Raw genomic sequence first — 25,743 nt, forward strand, 5'->3', positions numbered from 1 at the left:
GTGTGTAAACTGATTGGCTTAAACACAAATATGCCGGCGGCCACAGTCACCATAAGGTTTTTCGTAAGAACATAAGCAGAGACCCATCAGAGCATAAGAACATAAGAAGAGCCCTTCTAGATCAGATCAACACTTGGGCTTCTGGAATTAAGCCAGGCTCCCTCCCTGATTTCCAAGCATGGAGCTCTGATAGGAAACACTCAGGTTTCCATTGGCTTCAAATTCCTTCTTTTTCCAGCTAGACATTTTAAACTGCCAGCTAGTAAATTATATTTCAGAAGGTGAGACAATATTTTTCTTTAATTTAGTCTAAATCAGAATGAACCAATGCTGACTTCTGGGCCCCGGAGGTGTGGTGTGCGGGGAATGAGTAGTTCAACTGTAACCTGTGTGAATGAGTTGCTTTTATCTGTTCTGAATCTTGCAACATTCAGCTTCATTGGATGGTCATGAGTTCTAGTGTTATGAAAGAGAGAGCAAAACTTTCCTCGATCCACTTTCTCCATGCCATGCATAATTTAATAAACTTCAGTTATGTTGCCTCTTACTTGTGTTTTCTCTGAACTAGCAAGTCCCAGATGCTGCAACCCTTCTTTATAGGAAAGTTGCTCCACCATTTTGATCATTTTGGTTGCTCTTTTTTGAACTCTTTCCAACTCTACAATATCATTTTTGAGGTGACTGAAAGCAGCAACAACAGTGACTACCAATTCTATTTAGTGGATTGATTTTCATTCCAGAAATAAGCAAAATTCAGCAATTTCCGCTCCCGTTTCCATTTTTGTGAAAATTCTCTGACATCCTAGCTCCAGCTGGTGCTTTCAGGGTTCTAGGGAGAAAGCAAAATAAATCCTGCAGACTTCAAGTCTGCCCACCCCAATCTACAGTAGCTTCCAAATAGACTTCTTTTCATAAACCCCCCCCCACACACACATAAAAGATATCACTGAATATAGCAATAAAGTGTGGGTTTTCTGTTGTTTGTTGTGACCATTGCAACATCTGCATCGCACATCCAAGCCACGTTGTCACCAGTTTATGAGCTACCCCAACCCCCATTTGTTTTGGTTTGTTTCATATCCAAATAGTGAATTTTGCTGCACTTTGGGTTGTTTTTTAGAGTTTCAGGAGACATTGTGTATCTCAGGATGTGTGACATCAGGCTTTATTAATGGATTCATGTCTGGTAAACAATTCAGCCTCTGCAAAACAAACAAGCAAAATGTTCTCACTTGTATCCAAAAGGTGCTCTACCACATTTGAAAGTCATGATCCACTTATGGAAGAGGCTCGTTTTCCACACTTGTACTGGAGGACTGAATGAGAAAACAAGCTTTGCTTCCACATGTATAATCTCTTGTATAAACAGAAGCATACAGAACATATAAGGTTACAACATTTGAGACTTTCTAGTTTAGGAGGACAAAATGCACATTTATAACATTGCACACGATGTAGAGAAAGTGGATAAGGATAAAAACCTATCCCTATCCACTTCTCCCTGTCATTCATAACTTCTTCCTCTCTCATAATAGTGGAACATGGGGCTATCCAACAAAACTGAATGACTTCTTCACACAGTACGTGGTTGAACTGTGAGATTTTAATTAACAGAATGATGTGAAAATGGGATGGAGTGGATTTCTGAATGAACTAATGGGGAACTGAAATGGACAGGAAATAGATTCACCCATCCATTCTTATAGGGAAGGAAACTTGCTAGTAATTTAGATGTTCTGTCCCTTATTTTGCTGGATCTGATTCTACTTCTTCTGCTTACATCAGAAAGGAGTATGGTTAAAACCCCCACCTCATATACAACATTTTTAAAAAAGTTCAGTGTATGAAAAGTGTGAAGGTTCATGAAGCAAAGTATGAAGGTGGGGGTTGCACATGAAAGCAAGTTCCCGATGTTTAGCCAGATGTGTCCCAATGAAACAAACATGTATTACAGTTAAAAAGCATCATCATCATCATAGGCACTGAGCAGCACTTTAAAGGGGCTGGCTACATTACATTGCTTTGTAACTACATTGCATGGTGCGGGAATGTGCATCAAAGAGTCCGCCAAATTGCCCCACAGATTGGAAACTAGGCTGTGGGTTGTTGTTTTTTAAAGAATATTTTTTTATTAACTGACCAATCACATCAAATCAAACCAAATTACATAAATTCCAAATTACAGAGCCGAATTTTAATTTTTTGTTGGGGGTACCCATATTTCAAGTTCCGAAGGGATCCAATCAACTTCTTGCTTCTTACTGCTGTTTTAATGTCCACAAATCTAACCTTATGATGTGGAAACTAGGCTGTGTTGATCTGGTTTAAGAAACAACAGCAACAGCTGGATGTCAAGAACGTGATCATATTCATAGGCAAAAATATACATAGTAATGAGGAGAATGATAAAGAAATCATTTCTGTTATCAGATGAGAGCGATAATGGCTAACACATTATTGCCACTGCAAATAGTAAAGCAGTGTTCTCAGTGAAGTCTGGACAAAGTTAAGCTCATTCAGTTTCAATCAAAGTGTCTAGAGGAACAAATCTGTCAGTTTTGATGACCCTCTGTTTCTCATTTCCCCAATCTTCAGTTTACGATATTTCCACAACTCTTTGTGATCTTCACGAAAAATCATTAACATTTTTGTGTGCATTCCTCCTAATAATCAGTTTTTGAAAGCAATTTTAGGCAATATGATGCATTTGGGTGTGTATTTTCCACTGATAAATTTCCACTAATATATATATATACATTTTATGCACACTTTCCACTAATACAGGGGTGTCCAACTTCCAAGAGACTGCGATCTACTCCCACTATAAATAAACTGGCAGTGATCTACCCATTGGATTGACTTTTTTATGGGAAGGATCAGCCAAAGTTGTTGAGCTTTTTTTTGGGGGGGGGTGAAATTTGAAGGCTAACCACTATTTTGATTTACACACAGATCTGCAAAGTGTGAATCAATTAGATTTACTTTAAATTGTGAACCAAACCAAATTTGTCAAAGAGTTAAACAAGGGCTTAGCTTCAGCTGGATCACGCTGAATTAATTATTTGCTTTTCTCTCTTTTTTTAAAAAAAGTAATAATTTATATTAATAGTAGAGATGTTGGAGAACTCTGATGAAAATGGAAATAGGAGTAGAAAATGCCAATATTCACTTATTTGTTCCATGTCTGGAACAAAACTCAATCCAGTGAATACAATCAGCATTTACTGTTGTTGTTGTTGTTTTCAGCCTGCAAATTATACTTAATTGACCCCCCCACAACATTTGCATTGAATTTCCTTTCCGTTGAAATGAATAGGGTAGGATAATTAAACAACAATGTAAATTATATAATGTACATCATTTCATCACTGAAGGAAGCAAGACGAATAATGAAAGTTTTGCAAGAAGATGAACTGGGGCAGAATGGAAACAATGCTGCATGCAGTGAATAGAGGTTGGAAACCACACAACTTAGAGACACCTGTGATTGAACTTGGGAGCTTCTGCATGCAAAGGAGATGCTCTAGTGCTTGGCTGCAGCCCTTTCCCATTTTGTTATAGACAGTAGCGCAGTGGCAGATTCAGAAGTGCAAGGTCCCTTCATGTTAGTCACAGCCATGCCCCCTCACAGGCACACCCCATCTAAGATTATGATAACTAGGGGTGCATTGCAATGATCAATGCAGATGCCCATGTGTCCCCTTTCTGCTAGATCTACTAATTTCTGTGCATGTGCATGGGCAAATGATTCTGAGTGCTCCAGTATCTTTTCTTGGAGTGATGTAATCTGTGCTTCATATCCTTACGTATTGTATTACCGGTTTTCAGTATTGGTGGTTCTCACTGTTTCCAATGCACTTAAGGTGTTAAATATTTCTCATGGGGTGAGGAAGAGGGAGGAGGAACCAAACCCCCCAAAGTTGTGTATTCTGCTGAATAAACAAACCACTAGTTTCAAAGCAGACTTAGTCAAAATGAAAGAGCTAATTTATAGCTTAAATTGCATCTGACCTTCAACATCTTGGCTTCACATGATAACACTTTAATTAAAATTGATTCTTCCCTAGGATTATTATGTGAAAGGTAATTCCCCTTTTCGCTAAATGCGAAGAGGGATATCTCTTCCACGTTAAGCTCAGTTAATGATGGCTCCCCCCGACTTTTGTAATTGGCAGGCTGGTAGTAGTTTGTTTACGGGTAGAAAGAAGTTGTCAGTTGCAATGACACTTATTAAATTGGAGTGAAATCTTGCAAGTGGAGTCCTTCACTTCAGACTGTCCCCCACCAGCCCTACTCTCCAGGAGAATATATTTTGGGCCTTGGTGCTATTGAAGGTCTGGAATTATTTTAGATATTTGTAGGCAGCACAGAATGAGAGCAGTGCAGGAAAATAGGTCTCTGTTTGAAAGCTTTATTTGTGCAGATACTTGGGGCGTCTTCTTGAGAGGGAAGAGAAATTAAGTCTGTGTGAATTCCAATATGAGATGACCTGGATGAATAGATGCATCACAGAGGAGGCTGGTCCATTAGGACACAAGGGGCTTTGCCCCAACCACCTTATTCTGTCCTCAGTACAGAATGTGAGGATGGCGCCACTTACTGTTGGCCTCCTTGCCTTCTGTCTACCATTCTCAATGGGCACCAGTCACTACTGGTTTGGTACTCACAGGACAATCCAAATTCCAGCTAGGCAGCTGGGAGAAGTCAGGGGGTGGATAGGTAAATAGCTGTACCAACATAACGCATTTATTCTTGCTTCTGTCAGGCACAGATATATGCAAGCATGGGAGTGAGGACTTTAAATAAATAGATATGAAGATCTACATCTACATACAGGATCATTCAAGGCTCCCTCCCTTCCTCTCTCTCACACTTAAACAATCTGCCCCTTGGTAATGAAACCATGTAGCCCTAATGTTGTTGTGATGGAGCAATTACTTTGGAAAGAAGAAAAGAAGCAAGGAGAGAAGACTACAAAAGATGCTAATTCACAGAGGGGTTCATAATGTTCAGATCGTAATATAAGAATATAAGCAGTGCCGAAAGGGGAAGCATATTTCTGCATTTTATGAGCCACTTTCATAATTCCTCCTCTGCTGATACAATGTCACCACATATATTTAATAGTGATATTACTCAGTGAAATAGAATAAGTGTTGATATAAAATTGCCCCATCTGCAATTGAATTTGCCATCACTATTCTCCTGGGTTTGGTGATTGCAACAGTTTTATATGCTATCTTCCTTCCTATACGGTTGCTAGTCCTCATTATAAACAGAAGGGTTGAGTTTATTTATACACAGAGAGAGAGCTGAGAACCAGGCACTACCTCCGTAGATGGCTTCAGACACATTTGCCCAGATGAAGTGTGGGTCTGCACGTTTGGAATTTCCATAAAGTAGGAGTGAAAATTCATAAGTGAAAGTTCTTCACCTCATCTGTAAAAGCTGGGCAGAAGGTCCATTGAGTTCTGAATCCCTTGCCTTGCTTGTGCACTTACTAATCTGGTTTGGGTGCAGTTGAATCTGTATCATTGCTAGCCTGAAAAAATATATTTTTCTTACTCACAAGTAAGAGTGTCTGTCATGGTGTTTTGGATGGGTCAGGACAGATGAGGTGAGGTCTGGTCAAGTCTGAATGAGAGTTGGCCTGGGAATCGCACAGACCTTACCAAACCTGACTTCAGTTATGTGAGAAAGATGTGTGCTAGATATAGCCAACATGGTACTCTCCAGATGTTGTTGGACTACAACTTCCATAAGCCTGAACTAGCATAACCAGTGATTAGGGATAATGGAAGTTGTAGTCCATCAATATCTAGAGGACTCTTTAGTCATATGCTAAAGAATAAATAACATCTGCTTTGGGAAGGCAGAAGGGAGCATTCTGTCTCTCCCCCCCCCCCAGGTCTGTTTGTTTGTTTGGGTGCATTCCAGGTCCTGCTTCTGGTCTTCCCATAGGCATCTGGTTGGCCACTGTGAGAGCAGGATGCTTGATTAGATGGGCCACTGGCCTGATCCTGCAGGCTGTTTTTATGCTCTTACCTTCACTGTGGCATGAATGATTCTGAGCCAGCAGTTTCCACTAGTACCCAGCAAACTTTGGCTTTCTTTGAGGCAACAATGGCTTATTTGTGTAATTGTCCTCCTTTGTGGTGCTTGTGTGTGTTCTGCACCTTAATCAACAGCCTTTTATCTTTATTTTTACTTTGATCATCTCAAAATAGCAACACACCTACCAGAAAACAGGAGAGGGGAGGGGAAAAGGGTAATTAAATTTGGCAGTTCTTTTCTGTGTGCTGTCTTGTTGATTTTTTGTTGCTTGAAAGTGCATCTAAAGGTGTCAACTGCTGTTTAATTGACTAAGCATTCACGTAAGATCCAGCTGTTTCTGAATGCAATCTAAATATTTTATGTGGAAGCGGTGTGCATAAGGACAAAAATATAATGCCAATAGGCTGGCACAACTATATATGGTGAATTCTATTCTTCTTTGGTCTAACTGCAGTTGGACTCCCAATGGGAGCACCCTGCAATATTTTACATAAAATGATCTGAACATCTCATGTAAGTATTTGTAATAGATTGGAGATGCTGCCAGTAGAGTCTCTGCTCTGACCACAGGGGGCACTGGAGTTTAGGTTGCTTGTTATACAAGGGTTAAGGTGCTAAATAAATTTATCATGCTGTTGAAACATGGATAGCCCTAAACTGACCAGAATAAACCTATGCTACAGCTGAGGGCGGGCACTGGAAATCCAAAAAGGCTTGGAGGAACCTGATGTAGGCTTAGAGCCCTACCCCTATGTCAGTATCTTTGTGCATGTAAAGCCACTGACATCATGCCCATTAGCCTGAAATGGAAGCACATGTTTCTGATTTTCTCCTTAGAGTGCCAGAGGTGAACAGTGGGGTGGGAGCAGGCTCTTGCATGAAACACTAAACTACGGTTTAACATTGTGTCTGAAAACAGTTCTGCTGTTTTCACTGTGCTGCTGCCTGTTACTTTAATCTATAAAGTTATTGGATTTTGTATTGTTTTAAGTGAACGTTTCAATGCTGCTGTAAGTCAAAGGATAGGATATACATCCCTTAAATGAGCAGCAGCCAATGTGCTGCCTTCCAGATGTTCTGGACTATGACTCTCCTAGTGAGAGACACAGAACCTGAGAGAGAAAGGAGAAGATATAAAATTCAATTGAGAAATAAGGGCCCCTTGACACGGGAGAAAGCCAGGATAAGGACTCTAAGAACTGGTGAGTCCTTGCTCATGATGGTACCAATGCTCAGATCCATGAGGCAGTGGTGCAGGGCCCTGTCGTGGTGGCCCCTTTCCAACAGATACCAGATTGTCTCTCACACTGGCAATGTTCTGAGTGTACTTCAAAGCGTATTTCTTTCACCAGGCATTTGCTGGTTAATTTCACAGGGTAGCAAATGTGGTGGTGGTGCTGTTCTTCTAAATGTTGCCACTGTTGTTTTCTTACATTGCTAATGTTTGTTTCATGATTTGTACATTGCCATGATATTTATGTAAGTCTTTTGTTAAATAACAGGAGGACAGGAAGGATGTAAAACCCACAAAGGTGGGACATAAAAACCACAAAGAAAGGAATGAACTGAAAGGGAAAAAAAATTGAGAGATAAAATGGGTGAAGAGAAAACATTTGTATTGTGAGCTAGAGTGGCTGATGGGAGGACATGAGAGGAACCCTGCTTGATTAGCTCAGAGGACTATCTAATCTAGAATCCCATTCAACTAGTAGTCAACCAGATGCCCATGGGAAACCCACAAGCAAAACCTGAGCACAACTGCAATTCTCCCTACTCGTGGTTCCCCAGAAACTGATATTCACAGGGACACTGACAGTGGAGGTGAAACATAGCTAGCATTGCTGGTAGCCATTGGTAGCCTTCTCCTCCAAGAATCTGTCAAATAGGAATATGAAGATCACAAACTGAATTGAAAGAACCACCTGCCATCTAATTGGCAGCAGGCCTCTAATATCTCTGTACTAGCTAAGAAGAACCATTCCATCATTTCATTAAAATGTATCCAGACTACACAAAATGTATAGTTGTTTAAAGTGTAGCTACTCTAGGGTTTTATGAGGTTTTTTATATAAAAATAATGATGGCCAAAATATAGTTGCTCAGATATATATTAGCTATTCCATTTGAATAAATCCTTATGAGATCATAAATGCTTGTGGAACTAAAGGTTAATGAAGTGTGGAAGATTGTAAAGCACAGAAACGAACCTGCTAGATCGTAAATATGCATTTGTTATTTTCAGTGTGAATGGTACCCAGTTGCAAAAAGAAAAAAAGAGAGGGGTGACAGGGGAGAGGGTTATTCCAGGATTTCATACACCAAGATCACAAGTGGGGGGAACATGTGGGCTTCCCATGGGCAAGTGAGTGACTGCTGTGAAAACAGGATGCTGAATTAGATGGGCCACTCAGTCAATCTAGCAGGACTCTTTGTATGTTCTTATACCATGGTGCCCAGGTTTAAGAACATAAGAGCCTGTTGCATCAAGTTGATGTAAACAAAATCTGCTCCTTTTCCTTTGTGGGGTATTCAGGAGCCCGTATAGAGTCCTTAAGTAGAGTCCTTAAGCCCATATAGAGTCCTTAAGCCCATGTAGAGTCTCCTATTGGTAGGAGAAAATAACAGAGGCCAAATGGAGAATATTGAGCAGCAAAGCAGCTAGTAAGCCTGATCTTCATTAAACTGTTGCAAGAGGGTCCTCATTCACCACATGCAGGAGGGAGGAGGAACCCAGAACCATGGTGTGCAAGGCCTTATATAGACTTTGGAAATTGTCCACCCTGTAGCTCAAGACCACCCCAAAAAACATCATACATACATCACAGAAGGAGGCAGTCTACAACAGAGATCCTGTCCACCAGGATACCTGACAATGGCCAGTGATTGCTTACTTGGCCATCCTTTTTGACGGCAAATACTTTAATTCCTGAATCAGGTCACAGGCTCACCCTATTCTTACAAAGTTGCCCTACCTGTCTAGGTAAGCAAAAGACAATGGAGAGGCTTTCCCATTTCCTTCCTCCTTGCAGAGAAACATTTGAGATCAGTTTGGGAGAATCAGAATGGTTTCAGGATTGTTCTCTTGTACTATTTCAGACACATGGTTTACATACTTACGTATGTGTTTGCCTTGTGAATTTATGAACATTAAATTTATATACTTGAGACCTTAAATTCTTATAACAAGGCCAATAGCCCATCTAGTCCAGCATTCTGTACTCACAGTTGCCACCCCGATAATCATGGCAATCCCACAAGCAGGACCCAAGCACAAGAACACGCTCCCTTCCAGTGGTTTCCAGCAACTGGTATTCAGAAGCATTATTCCCTCTTGTCATGGAGGCAGAACACAACCATCATGGCTAGTAGCCACCAATAGCCTTCTCCTTTGTATTTTTTTCCTTCTAGATTTGTTCAGTTTTCTAGAAAACTTGCATCAGCATTCCCTGGGCTGGTCCCTTCTAGGTTTTCTGAAAATCAACTCGGCCCCAAGTTGGAGAAATTTCTTTTACAGTGGGGGAAATGCAGCGAAGGGAAGGAGAGGCTCAGAGCCCCACAAGTTTTGCTTTTTTTCTGGTTAAACTCCTCACTCAGCTGAAATGTCACGATCTGCCCCAATTGAATCAAGTGAGTCTGCTTTAGAATTTAGGTCCAATGGATTCCTCCCCCATCTCTTGTGTCAGTGTCTATATGGCTTACCACCTGAGAACCACCGGTATACTGCCTTAGCAATGGAATAAAAAAATGGGATATAAAATTAGTTGCATTTAAATGTTCAAATAATTGGTGTGGAGGTGTTTTTTTATTTTTATTTCAAAGATCGTTATAATTAAGGGACTGCAGTGTATTCTTATATATCTATAACAGCAGCCAGTAAAAATAAAAGAAAGTTGGAAAATGGTGTGTGTGTGTGTGTGTGTGTGTGTCCAAACACTAGCATGTCTGGAAATAATATGACTCCTAATGGATTTTGAGGGGGTTGATTGTATTTTTATGCAATCGGTCAAACTAGAAATCCAAATAATGAAACCCCAGCGGGCCAGTATATCACGTTAAGGATTTATGAATCATATTGTCAAATGCTGTTTTGTATTACAAAGTATGGGATTTTGATGATAACATGGAGAAAGCGCCATATATTAGCAAACTCATACTGGTTTTATCAGGTTATAAGGCATTTTGCATCTTGCTTCTGGGCTGAATTTTCTTTCTCCCTTTCTCTCCTTATTTATTTTCTCCCCTTATATTATTTTCACACTGTATTATGAATCATCCACAGCTGTTTGACTCTGCCAGCTACATGACTGACTGTCGCTTGACAATGAGCTTATTCTTTTTCATATATATATATATATATATATATATATATATATACACACAAGAGAGAAATTAGGGATGGGGGAATTGCCCCGTTTCTAGGCTGTGTCACTTTCACATGTGTTCACCTAAAAGTTTGTTCCACATTCCCATTATTACTATTATTATTATTATTACTACTACTAATTAAATTTCTATGCCACCATTCATCCAGGGATCACAGGGTGGTTTACAATATAAAAACATTCCACGTTAATGTATGTTCTTAAAAAAAAGCACAAAAACACATATTTAAATAGTGTGTGTGTGTGTGTGTGTGTGTGTGTGTGTGTTTTCTCTGAAAATGTGCATTTATAAACATATTTACTCTCAGAAATATATACCGTACACAGAAACACATATTCAGGGACTATGGAATCTGGTGTGTAATTCAGGCAGCATTCCTAACTGCACTAGCTTGCCCGAAATGGCCAATGGCTCTCTGTGGGTTGCAGAACAGTCCTTTCCAGCCATAGTTAGCCATAAATAACTGGGATCTTTTGCTTGCAAAGCAGATGGTCTAATACTTTGCTACTGGCATTCTCAATGTTATATGGACAGGAAGGGGCCCTTGTTTTTTTACTTAGGGATCTCTTTGCCACCAAGACTCCCCTGCCTTCTGGTCTTGTAATTCCTGTTGGCTGTAAGAAGATATCAGTATTCCAAGCCTTGCCGCACAGTTTGCGAACAGCTCAATAAACCTACATGTAGCTCATATCCTTTTCTAGACAGAATGAGCTGACTTTCTTTACTGTCTCTCTCTTTCAGGCATCCTGCCTGTGTGTTAAGCAAGTGGAAATGACCTTCTGAATTTTCATGGGTCCTCCCCCCCTTCCTGTCCCTCTACTTTTTAGTGATTCATTTTTTACACTTGTTGAAGAACTTTACCAAAAAGGGTGGGGGGAGAAAGAATCTTAAAGTACTTCCCCATGTTCAGTACATTGACATTATGTGCAAAGTCCTGATGTGTTCAAGGATAACAAAAGCTAAAGACAGTTTACAACGTAGAACACAAATGTCAATACATAACATAATATCTACGCACAGGGCCGGATTTAGGTTTGATGAGGCCCTAAGCTACTGAAGGTAATGGGGCCCTTTATATGTCCAGCTGTCCTTTGTCAATAACAAATTGTCGCTGTTTTTCGTGTTGAATACCGGTATATGCTATATGGTAATTTTGGGAGCTAATAAGTATCTAAAGCCATCCGCACAGAACAAATAAGAGCCCACACAACACAAAACACTGTTGCTGTATGTAGGTTTTATTTTATTTGTTTTTTATCTTATATTTTGGAAATGTACATCCAGGTTTTTCTCCTTTAATTTTTTTGGGGGCCCTAAGCTATAGCTTGTTTAGCTTATACGTAAATCTGGCACTGCCTATGCAACATAAAAATCCAAACAGTTACATATATACCGCAATAATTATTGCACAACAAAATACAGATTCTCGTAACAGCAACAGCATAAAAAATAAGGGAGGGAAAAATGAGCATCAGATATCTAAAACACACACAGAAAACCCCCAATGCACAAATAACAAATCTTCTATCTAACGGTAGTTCTTAATCCCAACCACCAATAGTAAATGACAGACGATCCTAGCTTTCACCAGGGAGCTTTCCTTTCCTCTCTCAGTCTCACCCTCACTCAAGGTCCTTTCACCATCTCTTTGCCACTGTGGGTGCAGCCTTGACCCCCCCCCCCCCCGTGTTGACTCGTAAGGGAAGACACAAGAGGGGAAATTCCCTGTGGTGTCTCCCACACATATACATGATAGACACACACTCTGGACTCCTTGTACCTTTTTGCCTAAGCATGTCCACACCTAGCAGTGGACTTACTTGATCAAGCTGGGAAATATAGGCTTGGGAAATACATGGGCTTATTTCAATTCCAATGTAACCTATGTCTCATATCACCCCAGCAATGGTGTCACTCCAGTGTTGGGTGTCTCATCTTGCCCCCACCCCCATGATGGGTGTGTGGCGTGGTCTTTCTCAACTCTCCTCATATAGGCTTGCTACTAGCGGACAGAGACAAGGGATTGAGGACCCTTGAAGGGGACACAGAACCTAGAGAAAGTTCTGCACTGTGGGTCACACTTGAGTGTTACCCATCTTTCGTGGCTTCAGAGTGACCTTTCAGATATTGTTGGGCCACAAGTGTCAATTGGCTCAAAGTATCTCCATCCATCGGCCCATTGGCCATGTTGGTTGAGGCCAGGGATATCAGAGAGTTCCCATGGAAACAACAGTGAAAATTGTTGTTGTTCACTTATTTGTCCCATGTCCAGAACAGAAATCAATCCAGGGAATACTATCATTATTCAGCGTTATTGTTGTTTTTGGTTCACAAATGATACATAATTGATTATGTCCCTCCCGCCCACCCCCATTTGCATTGTGTTTCCTTTGCACTGGGACGCAGGTGGCTCTGTGGTCTAACCACTTAGCCTCTTGGGCTTGCCGATCAGAAGGTTGGCAGTTCGAATCCCCACAACGGGGTGTGCTCCTGTTGTTCGTCCCAGCTCCTGCCAACCTAGTAGTTCAAAAGCATGTCAGAATGCAAGTAGATAAATAGATACCGTTCCGGTGGGATGGTAAACGGCATTTCCGTGCCCTGCTCTGGTTTGCCAGAAGTGGCTTAGTCATGCTGGCCACATGACCCGGAAGCTGTCTGCGGACAAACTCTCTCGGCCTATAGAGCGAGATGAGCGCCACAACCCCAGAGTCATCCACGACGGGACTTAACAGTCAGAGGTCCCTTTACTTTTACCTTCCTTTGCACTGGGATGAATGGTGTGGAATAATGCCGTGTTAGTGTCTACCATAGCAGACAAAGAGTCAAATAAGGCAGTTTTTGTCTGAAGTAGAACAGAAACAGCGCTGCATGTGATGAACTTGCATCCCTTGTTGAGTCTATGGAGTCCAACCAAGTTTGGGGATGGCCACCCTCTGCCTTGATGCAAAGGCCCATGCCCCCCTGAACCTCCCAGTTATTTTCCTGGCATACTGCAAAGTGGAATCAGGCTGTTTACCTACTTTATCTTCCTAACCCCTATCTTCTCCTCTGCTGGAAGCCACTGCCTAGTTGCCTCTTTACTGTTGTTTCCGCTGTACTGAATGCTTCAGCTGCTAGAAGGTCAAACGGGTATGACCTTGCCATTTCATCTTTATGTGCGCAAACCAATTAGCTATCAGCAGATGATCCAAATCAGCAAAGGCAGAACTCACAGCAGGGCAATTATGTTGTAAATGGCTTTGTGTTTGTTTCTTTTTATTTTGAAGTCTTTGACACTAAAACTTCTGGGAAGCACATTCTGTTCCTTCCGCAGTGTTCTGCAGCCGCCACCAGCTTCAGTTGTTTCTTAAACTTTTATGACTCTTTGGGATGTTTGAGGATTTGCTGGTTCATAAGTGTCCAATATGACCAAATATATTTACAGTACCTATAATGAGACAGCGATAGGAAGCATCTCAAGGAGAGGCTGGATACCATTGCCAGTGGTTCAATTAGAATTTATTTCCTTCCAGGAATTATAGAAAACTGGCTTCTATCAAGTCAGACCACTGAGCCATGTAGCTCAGTATTGTCCACTCTAGCCAGCAGTGTTTCTGACAGTGTCTTTCCTGGGCCTCTCTCAAGATTGTGTGGGTTGAACCTTCCCTATGCAAAGCACTGCTCTACCACGGAGCTAGTCTATTGATCCACCTAGCTCAATATTGTCAACACAGACTGGCAGTGGATCTCTGGGGTTTCAGACAGGGGTGTCTCTTGTCCCTTCTTGGAGGTAACAGGGGTTGAACCTTGGACCTTCTGCAAGCAAAGCTAGATAAGAAGTTGCCTTATATTGAGTCAGAATATTGACTGATCTAGCTCGGTATTGCTCATGCTGACTGCCAGAAACTCTCCAGGGTTTCTGACAGGGGTCTCTGTTATCTACCTGGGCCTTCTGCAGACATGTGCTCAACCACTGATCTATGGAGCACAGAACACATCCCTATATTGATTGAGGTCATTTGGAACTGCAAACACTTTGGGGAAGTTCAGGTTAGGAGAATTTTGAAAGAGCCCTTAAAGGCAGGAGCATATGATAAATAAGGGGAGAAATGGTGGTTCATTCTTCATGTTGGGGCAGCCAGCATTGCTTCCAAAGCAAAATGGGTCCAGGAGCAATTCTGTCCAGGCCAAAAGCAGAGTGAGAGGCCAGGTTTGCCACCTAGTGGGAAACAAGAGGTTGCCAATTCCGTAATTAACTTCTCATAGTTAAATCAAAATACATGAAGAGCATGACAGAAGGCAGAGGAAACCCACAAGCCAACCACAATTTCTAATGAGAAGTGAGAAGTGTCACCTGTCCTGTTTGTGCAAACATGGAATGTAATATAGAAGTAGAGTTGGGTATCATCAGTGTACCGATGACACCTTGCTTTAAAACTCATCATATAGATATTGCACAGAATTGGGTACAAAATAGTGTCATGTGGCAGCCCATAATGTAAACACCAGGGGGCTAAAGAACATTCTTCCAATGATCCTCACTTGATACGACTTGGCAGGTACGAACTGAGTCACTGCAGCAGAGTACCACCAATACCCATCCCTGCAGAAGGATTCCAAGCTGTTGTGAGATTGAGCAGAAGGAGCAGGGTTGTCCTGCTTTCTGCAAATACCATCCATCAGGGCAGCAAAGTCTGATTTAGCCCAAAACTCTGGCCTGAACCGAGACTTGCACAGATCCAGGTATTCAGTCTCATCTAGAAATATCTGCAGCTGTTCTGCCCACAACACAGTTCTGCCTGTAAGGTACAAACCCAAAAGACCTGGATGCTGATTCCATGTGAAGCAGCTCCCTCCATCTGTGTTGCCTTTAAAGCCAGTGAAGGATCAAGACTGAACAATGGCAATTAGACTATGCTCTGCCTCCATGTTGGAGGCAGTAATGCTTCTGAATACTAGTTGCTGGAAACTGCAGGAGGGGAGAGCGCTCTTGTACTCAGGTCCTGCTTGTAGGTTTCCCACAGGCATATGGTCTGCTACTGTGAGAACAGGATGCTGAACTAGATGGGCCTTTGGCCTGATCCAGCAGGCTCTTCTTATTTTCTTAACAAGGAACAAGAGTGGCAAGAAGCAGTTCTTGATTTGCAAGTTTTCTGTTCCTGGTTCTGCATAAAGAAAGAGGAGGCTCCTGAAGACTTCAGAGGCCCCTCCCTGAATGCAGCCCTGCAATCTAGTGTTTTTTTCTTTATTTTTAATAATAAGGATGGGAAACATCAAGTGACCGGTTCCTGCAGCTCTGTTACCCCTGCTTCTCTATTCAAAATGCTGCATGTCACTTGAGAATGCAGTTTCTTGTGGCAGCTGGCTGGAAGAAGAGGAAAGTCAGCAAAGCAAAACCAAGATATTTTCCACAGGGCGGCTATGAAAACTGGGGAACGAGTTCAGAGCATGGCGCACTGCACACAGCCCGTGTAAAACCTCTCTGCCTTGAAATAGGTCTGGACAATTACTGCTGCAGTGTTAAGAACACAAGAATAGCCATGCTGGGTCAGACAAATGCAGGCTTGTAAACAGCCCTGTGTCTGGTCACCTGTGGTGAGCAAGAAAGGTTTTTGCAAATTGGAAGGGAGTTTAATCTCTTTTTCCTAAGCCATCATTGTGCTTCAATGACTTAAATAGGTGTGTGTGGACAAGCAAGCTAGTTTCTGGGTTAATAACTTTTGTGGATTATTAGTGAGGCTGGACTTAATGGCCTATGCAACTCAGCATCCTGCCTTTCTCCAGTACTCAGCCAGACACCAAAGAGGTAGTTTACAAACTGGCATTTAAGGGTGAGGAAATTTGGCTTGGGTTTGTTGTTGTTGTTTGGTCTATGAGGAAGCTGTGACCATCCAGATGTGTCTGGACTTCAGACTCAGCTATGGATAGGTGAACTGGTCAATTTCAGTCTCTCTTCTTTTTTACCTTAAGTTTGATCTTAAGTTATCTTTTTAAAAGTTGCCGTGAAAATTCATCAACAAATGTTTCCAAATGCTTATATTCAAGTTTGCCTAATACACATTTTTTGCAAAGCAGATATCAGTTATTTATTCATTTCATAAGATTCATACACTGCTTGACTGTAGCAAACCTCAGAAATATCCACAACTAGAAATGAAGTTCTGGGGCCAACAGGAGGCTAGAGGATATGTGAAAAAGCAGCTGCTACACTACCCCACATGTCAGCTGTTAGGTGGGGACGCTGAGCGATGTAAACAAAATCCCACTGCACCTCTGGTCTCTTTGGGGCTTACTGCGCCCTCTCTGACATCATCTTCAGGCTCCAGGGAAGGGATTTATCGTGGCCCACAAAGACTCTCCAGCTCTCTCCTGCCATTTCTGGGTTTGAACTGAATTCTTTAAATATTCATGGCATTGTGGATATACACGGTCACGTGCAAGTCGATCACACTTAAAGGTGGGAGGGTGCCTATATATGCTGTTTTGTGAAGACAAAACCAAGCCAGCCTTCACCCCAAATCTCTGCATACCTTTGAAAAATGCAGTTAACCAGGAACAGAACCCATGACACCCCAGATGTTATTAAGGTTCCCCTAGCTCTTAATATTTTGTAAGTCACCTTTTTTTTGGTAGGGAGTAACAAATAGATCAAAATAGTCATTTTCATCACAATATTATATGGAAACCAGATGGAAATTTGAATGAGGGCCAGTGATGAGAAATACTTCAACTATCCAATAACTAAACTATAGAATTTGTTCCCAAAAGATGTAGCAATGGCCATCTACTTGGATGGCTATTAGACAGATCCACAGAGTGGAAGGCTAATGAGAGCCACAAGTCATGAGGACTATAGACTTCTGAACACCAGTTGCTGGGAATCACAGGAAGGGAGAGTGCTGTTGTGCTCAGATTCTGCTTTCAGGCTTCACATCTGGACATCTGATTGGCCATCATGAGAACAGGATGCTGGACTAGGTGGACCTTTGGCCTGATCCAAATGGGCTCTTCTAATGTTCAAATGTACAGTCTCTCTCTCTCTCTCTCTCTCTCTCTCTCTCTCTCTCTGTATGTGTGTGTGTGTATGCCAGTGAAGAACATATGATTACTTAGAAGCAAAAACACCAAAGAAATTAGACATTTAGAAAACCTTACCCTTGTGAAAATGACACTTCTGCTTGTGTGGAAATGTGCTTTTTGGTAAGGCAGATTTTTAAAATATATTTATTGGAAATAATTGGCAGATTTCACACATCTCTGAAAGAGATCAGCTCGTGTCTATCATGAATTTTCAGCGGGCCCGGTTGCTGCGTGTGGCTGGCACAAGGAAGATAGAAAAAGGCCTTCTGCTCAGGCATGAATCTGAGCAAATAGAAAGAGGTCCAGCAGGGTTTCAGCGAAAGGTGGTGAGCCTCCGATGGGTCAAGCAAAGAAATCATTTCATCATGTTGTCATTTTTTTTTATTTCCTTACAACATCCAATGTAGCAATCAGCCATTCTTTCTCAGCATGGTGCAGCTGCATTCGCAAGTTGACTCAGCGGTAGTCTGTATAAACACGGCTCCTACAGGAAGGAGTTTTATGTGTGTGACATTAGTCTTGTTCACAGGGGGAAATGCTAGACATTCCAGTCCATTCCAATTTGCCGAAGGTAAACACACAGCACAATTTTTTAGATTGGCCTCTCGCATCGGCCCTACTGCCCGGCCATAAATAGAGAATGAAAAAGGCGCTCACTCGAAGTCCAAACAAGCACTGGAAACAAAAGGAGCAGGGGGTATACTTACCCTGCTTGAATTTGAATTCTCCAAATCATCATCCACAACATAGACATCAATACCATCTCTTGGGGGATTTGGCAGTTGACCAGTTAAAACTGTTTCTTGAGCTTGCATTTTCCCCATTATATTTATATTATTTTGATGGCAGGTGGAGTGAGGGAGGAATTTGCAATTTGTCACATAATTTGGGAAAAAAATATTTTTGAAGACAAAATGAAATTATTTTATCTTTCTGTGGCTCCCTCCACTCCCAAGAGTCATCGGTATGAAACTATACAAATTTAAAAAGGAGATGTTGCAAATGAAATTGGATTTTTCGCAATGGGCTTCCACGCAGTACTGGAGAAAAATGTAGCTTTTTGCCAGTTACTGGACATGGAAATTAAGGCTTGATTAGACTGGCAAAAAAGGTGATGGTTTTCTCCTTTGTTGCTGGAAACTAAAAGAAGACCAACATTCATTTTTACCATGTCTTTTTGTACAGACGACTTATGAGCTAGGGAATTGGCTTTTAAAATTCAGATGCAGTCGAGTTGCATCATACATAGGGGTTTGGTTCTGAGGGTCGTGCATAAATGTGAAAATTGCTCATAGCCAAAATTACCTTTCATTTGGCTGGCAAGAGTGGCCACAAGAGGCCCATGTCTCTGCTGCTGCCCCCTACTCCTCAACATACAACTGACTAGTGGAAGGGAGGAGGAGGAGGGTGGCAGGCAGAGACAGAAGAAACCAGAAGGGGGAAGGCGGAGGGAGGTGGTCAGGAAGAGACAGGCAGAAATAAAGGCTTGAACAGATCTGGAATGGAGCTACAGCCTGTCACATAAAGTTGCATTCGTGTAAGAAAAATGTGCATTTGGTGCAGTGCAACTGCACTATTTCCGACGAGTGGATTGGCCAAATCCACTCCCTTGTATGTAAAAAAGAGAAAAAGATTTTGGGCTGTGGAATGAGTCTCTAGCAGATTGAGCCTATGGCCATAGACTAATTGCTATATGCCAGGAATGAGGGGCCTTTTCTCCTTCTGTGGCCCTCTCTCCAACGTTGTCAGCATATTCTGCATCTAGTAACAGACATCTTGCTGGGGTGCTGCCACTCACCTGACCTCTGTTCTATCATGTTGCTGCTTATCAGAAGGCAAAGGGTAAGGCAGCGGGGAGCTTTGGTGGTGCTAGTGTGCTAGATTGGCTCTCTTGGAGCTTTTGTATTGCTCTGACCTCCCTGCCACCCCACCCCTTCCCCACTACCTTCTAGTAAGCAGCAACATGCCCAGTCAGAGGTTGGGTGAGCATGGCTCACAGTCTAAAGTTGGAGCTAACTCTTTATTAGCAAAAACACGAACTTTGCAGACTGGGCTCATACCTGGTGGGTCTTCCTTCATGAAATCAGTTGTTGAGACTAAAGGTTTCTGACTCCCCACAGCTGTCCATGTCTCCTCCTCTCCAGGGCTTTTCTCAAGCAATTGGAGACTGTGTCTCCATGTAGCCAGTCTTTCCTCCACCATTTTCACGCCTCTCCTTGTTCCTTCCTCCCACCCTCCTGATTCAGCTTCAGCCTCTGATTCTGGGCTCCTCTCCACCACCAACACCCCCAGCTCATTCAGTCCTGCTACCCCTTCAGCTTCCAACATCTCCTGTTCCCAGAATTCTCCCTCTGATCACTCATCGTCATCCCACCACCACTCCCCAGGCTCTGAGCCTTCTTCCATTGGTGGTTCCCCAGATGATTCCTCCCACCATTCCTCTGTCTGCAACCAGTCCATGACAGGTGAGTGGCAGTGCCCCACCATCCTCTCTGCTAAAGGCTGTAGCATCCAGGAGCCTTAGTCCTTGTTGCAGTATTCCTGTAAGGGAGGTATGGGGAATCTGTGCCTTTCCAGATATTGTTGGACTCCAACTCCCACCAGCCTCAGCTGGCATGGCCAATAATCAGAGATGATGGAGGCTTTAGTCCAGCAACATCTAGAGGGCCACAGGTTTCCCACCCCTGCTTTAGAGGATAAAGGGGATTTGGGTACCATCATGGCTAGGGAACACTGATTGGGGGTAAGACCCTGATTTTTTAGCCCCAGCATCTGTTCGTTGTTGTTTACAAATCAAACTTTTTTATAGTAGAGTGATCCCTGCTCCTTCATCTAGGCATATCAGTAATCATATTTGCTTTGCCCACCTTCAAGAAGTGTCTCCTTGTCTTGCTATCTTGATATGACTCTTGTATCATTGTTTTCTGTGTTCCAAGGAATCATGACTTTGACTAGTAACAAAGACTTTATCCCCTAGCGCAATTTACATTCTCCTTTTAAAAATGTGGCAGTGCAAAAAAATGTAATTGAGCTAATTATTCCTCCAGATTAGAGGGGTTGCAAGGCCATTATTTATTTTATGTGTGCAGATAAACCACAATTTTGCATCAGTTTGCAATTTTTAAAAATGTAATCATAAAAAACTATCAGCATTTTAGGGCACACTTCTACTATGCATGCTTTTGTATGTAATTTGCTGAATATACTTGTTTTTTCAAGCAACAGATATTTTTAGTTTTATTACTTTTATCAATCACCTTCTACACCAGTTTACACATGCTTAACCAGGAAGTGCATAATACTTATTCACATTTCTTTCTTTTTTGGTGGGTTGGGGGAGACAACACCCCACCATTTCATTTCATTTCATTTTCCTGTTGAATCAATCGAGTTATTTATTGGGGGGGGGGGTAAAAAGAAAGCCTTTTGTGGACGTCTTGCAGGCATTATTTGATTAAGTTGACAATATTATGTGAGCAACGGTTGAGTACCCACCGTGCTGTTCTTTTGACCAAATTGATTTGTGTAATGAACACTTGCTCTCTCTTTGAATAGGCCTCTTGATTTAAGCAGTAATGCCGGAAAGCCGAGTGAATTTACAGCCCCCACAGCCATTCTCTTTCAATCCAGGGAGAATAGTGGTGGCAGTTCACAGAAAAGCGTAACTCAATACATTGTGCTATAAGCGCGGGGCAGAGGGGAAAAAAATAATATCGCCCAGGTTTTGCAATATACCTATTTGATTTGATTTGTAAGCCTGATAAAAAAGCAATTGAGAAAGGTTCAGGACAAATTATATATACATGCACACAGAGACACACAAACACAGCCACATGCTTTCTAAGTAGCCCAAGAAGCTATACAGAATGCATGCAGGGTACTAAATAATAATAATGAATTGCAAACTCTGTGTATGTGTGTGTTTCTCAATTTAGAGTAGCACCACTGAAAATGAGGCAGGATCAGGATCCTGGCATAGCAGGTGGTGTAAGTCAGCTGGGATAGCTCAGTTGGTAGAGCATGAGACTCTTAGGGTTGTGGGTTTGAGTCCCACATTCGGCAAAAGATTCCTGCATTGCAGGAGATTGTACTTAGCCTTCTTTCCTGCACAAGCTTCCCAGATCTAAACTTTAAATGTAGGAAGCTTGGGGAGAAGTTAAGGTTTGCTTGCCAATGAGCAACACCCATTCATGGTTAATTACATTAAAATATTACAGCTTGCCATGTTAATTACAAGAGAATGGAGGGACATTTCACAGGCTGGCTGTTATCAATGGGTGCTCTGCTGATGGTTTAAAAACAATTTATGAACCACAGATGAAAATGGAACGGAAGCAATAATCCCAATTTTAAAAATCCCTCCATCATTTCCATTCTGAATCTCCTTTGGGTTAATATTGATACTGGCCGCTTTGTGACATAGTAAGCTGCCATGTACTGAGTCAGACCAATTGGGGCACCCAGCTTTCCTCAGCTCTGCCTGGAGATGCTGGAGCTTCAATCTGAGTGAGAGCCTTTTCTCAGTTCAGATGCAATTGCAAACTAGGCTTACTGTGAAGCTGGAAGCAAGGGATGCATGCTTTCTCATACAATGGCTCTTGGAACAACATTACATCATGGTGCTGGCTGGGGTTTAAGAGAGTTGAAGTTGAAAGCGAATGGAGAGAACTCAGTTGGGAAAGGCTACTGTCTCTGCATGCAAGGAAGGGGCCCATAGCTCAGTGGGTATAGCATCCCCAGCATCTCCAGGTAGGGCTGGGAGAAACTCCTTACCTAATATGCTGGAGAGCTCCTGCCAGTCAATGTAAACAATACTGAGCTAGATGGAACAAGGGTCTGATCCAGTATAAAGCAGCTTCCTAGTTTCCTATATGGGGACGCGGGTGGCACTGTGGGTTAAACCACAGAGCCTAGGACTTGCCGATCAGAAGGCAGTTCGAATCCCCACGACGGGGTGAGCTCCCGTTGCTCGGTTCCTGCTCCTGCCAACCTCGCATTTTGAAAGCACCTCAAAGTGCAAGTAGATAAATAGGTACCACTCTGGCGGGAAGGTAAACAGCGTTTCCGTGCGCTGCTCTGGTTCTCCAGAAGCGGCTTAGTCATGCTGGCCACATGACCCAGAAGCTGTACGCCGGCTCCCTCGGCCAATAAAGCAAGATGAGCGCCACAACCCCAGAGTCGGCCATGACTGGACCTAATGGTCAGGGGTCCCTTTACCTTAGTTTCCTATATACAGGCCTGTAGTCATATTCTGAACAAAACAAAATCAGACCCAGGGGAGCAAAAAAATAAATAAAAGGATTGCCCCCACCGGAGACTGATGCTTGGTAGGAAAGCAACTCCACGAAAACCTGGGGCTGGTGCCACGGTGAGGAATGTAAATTGGCTAAAGAATGATAAATTAAATTTGACATACGAAGACACATTCCATTGTGAAGATGTATGCATGCCCTGCATATAGTTTTCTCTGTGCATTTGTCAATACCTAAATCAAATTTTACCAAGATTAAACTTGTGTAGCTCTGCCTTATTGATTGAGTTAGAAATGATTATGGAAAAAATGAGCCCCAGAGTCCCAGATTAAAGTAGTCGCAAAATGCATTCAACAGTCTTCAAAGAAGCAGTTTAGTTTCAACAATTGGAAATGTGGGGGAGGAGGGATGTTACCGAAATTTTCATGCTGGGTATTCTTACAGTGCATGGTGCTTGTGTATGCTAATGGTGGCTTCAGGAACAGCCTCTGTGGCTTCTGTTTTGTTGGTTGGCTTTTGCTATTCACAATGCAGAGATAACCGCCCCCCCTTCCCAAACTGGGCAGCTGGTCATCAATAACTGGAGTAAAATATGTAATTGTTTATCAGGCCTTTTAAATTAAAAATACAATCTCAGTGGAGCCAGTGAAAAGTCATGCAATAAATGGGTGGAAATGACCTTTTCCGTAGAGATGACAAATGATGTCTCAAATCTCCAAGCTAGAAAGTAGTTGGACATTATAGCTGATGTATATAGTGCAGATTTATAGAGCAGGGCTTGCGTTGTTTCTCTCTCTTTTTCTCTCTCTCCTCTCCTAAAAAGTTCCAAGTAAGTTATGTTCCATTCTATTGTTTCAAGTTGCATGGAAGAATTCTTTGCTCGTCTGAGTGTTGGGCCACAAAATATTCAGCCTGATAAATCACAGCAGGTTGGATCAGCATCAGCGGCACAATCTGTTGAAAGGGATATGACTGGCTTTTCTTTTTGCTGTCCTGACTGCAACATTGCACCTTTCAAAGAACCTGTGTTGCTTCTGTACCAGAATTTTCTCTATTTGCATCAGGAACAGCAAATCTGTCCATTTTTGTTTCTCTCTGTTTTTCATTTTTCCAATCTTAAGTAGAGATGGAGGAGAGATTTTGTTTGGTTCACATTTAAGGGTGAACTTACCTATTTTGTACTTCCCAAAACAATATGTGAACTAAAACAGAATCATCCTTCCAGATTTGCAGGTCTCCTAATTTTGCATTGCAGTTCTCCAGTCAAGTAGTGTGAACAAAACATGCATTTACTGCTGCAAAGTGTACATATAAATGCATATTTTAGTGACAATAACATACAAAAAGGTATTGCATTAGGGAAAATTGCTTTGCAAAAATATTTATACTGGGCAAGATTTTGCATAAAAACGTGTATATTATGAGAAATGGGCACTAAAATTCTGATGAATTTTTACGAGAACTGATATAAAATGAAATGGACACATTTGCCCAACCCTCATCTGAAATCCACTTAAATCCACTTAAATGTTTGCATGAAAATTTGTACACATTTTGGTGTGTTTGGAGGCTTCCCGCTGGAGCTTCTGGTTCTGAGAAGAAAATGGTGGGCTAGACGGACCTTTGGCTATTTTCTTTGTCTGTTCTGGCTTCTAGAAAGCATTTTCTAGTTTGTTGGGTTTGTGGCTTTGGCATGGTTGGGTTAATAGCCAGGTTTTGGAATTACAACAACCTCTGTAGCTTTTGTGTGTTTTCTTGGAAGTATACACCACTGTGTTGAATGGAGCTTATTTCTGAGTAAAGCATGCATAGAATTGCAGCCTTTATGATGCCGGCTAGGTTAGATTGTGCTTAGTGCAACTGGCATTTCTCAGTACTCTGCAGCCTCCCCAGTTTCCCATACTTGCATTTACTCTTAAGGGGAGGACATCGTGAGTAGGCCTGGGCGATATATCGCTCAGGACCAGTCTGTAGGGGCAGACATCGATCTGGCCAGCTTCACTCAGCGGTATATCACTGGGGAAACCATCACCGCTCATGAGTCCCTCTGCCTCCAGCGCCCAGAGCACTGGCTGGGAGCTGGAGGCTGAGGGACTCTAAGTGGCGGAGGTTTCACCAGCGATATACTGCTGGTGAAGCCGCCATCACACTCTGCCCTGGCAGAGGGAGAATCAAGCTGAATCAGAGAGGTGCCAATACAGCTTGTTTCTTCCTCTGCTTCTTTAAACTGCTTGGCTGAGGAGTACTCTGCTGCCCTCGCCTCAGCCAAGTAGTTTTATGGAGCCATGGTCCATCACCAGCTCACATGATCCTGCAGCAGGATGGGGGCTCCGTTAAAGTGCTCCCCCCTCCCCAGCTGAGAGAGCCTTGACCCCGCTCCTGCTTGCATGAAAGTAGGAACAGGATTGGGTCTGCTCAGCTGAGTAGCAGAAAGCCTTCCCTTCCCAGCTGAGATCCCCATCCTCGCCTGGCTGCTTTCTCCAGGAAGGTGTGCTGTGCCTTTCCCCACAGAAAGACAGATCCCATCCTCTGGTTGAAGGCAACTGGGTGGTATAGGGGATCTTTGATGCTGCTGACGGGCCCAGTGCTCACCAGCAGCCTCCAGTAGCCCCTCTCCACAAGGCACAGATAGGGTGACTTTGCACCTTGTGCCTTGCGGACTTTGCCTGGGAGGGTGGGAGAGCCAGTGTGGTGTAGTGGTTAAGAGCAGTAGACTCGTAATCTGGTGAACCCGGTTTGCTTCCCTGCTCCTCCACATGCAGCTGCTGGCTGACCTTGGGCTAGTCACACTTCTTTGAAGTCTCTCAGGCCCACTCACCTCACAGAGTGTTTTTTGTGGGGGAGGAAGGGAAAGGAGAATGTTAGCCACTTTGGGACTCCTTCGGGTAGTGATAAAGCGGGATATCAAATCCAAACTCTTCTTCTTCTTCTTCCTGGGATGAACGACCCCTTCACTGGAGGAAAGAGGCAGTGCACCCGCACGGGCAAAGGCGAA

General features: G+C 42.6%; 1 protein-coding gene across 36 annotated transcripts in view; it reads left to right on the plus strand.

The window, feature by feature from the left end:
* The window catches only part of RBFOX1 (RNA binding fox-1 homolog 1), a 1,496,801-nt gene that overhangs the window by 1,349,406 nt on the left and 121,652 nt on the right, over positions 1 to 25,743 (plus strand). The gene's annotated exons all lie outside the window — the stretch shown is intronic.

This window comes from Podarcis pityusensis (assembly GCF_964106645.2).
Source record: "Podarcis pityusensis genome assembly, chromosome: 14".
NCBI classification, from domain to species: Eukaryota; Metazoa; Chordata; class Lepidosauria; order Squamata; family Lacertidae; genus Podarcis; species Podarcis pityusensis.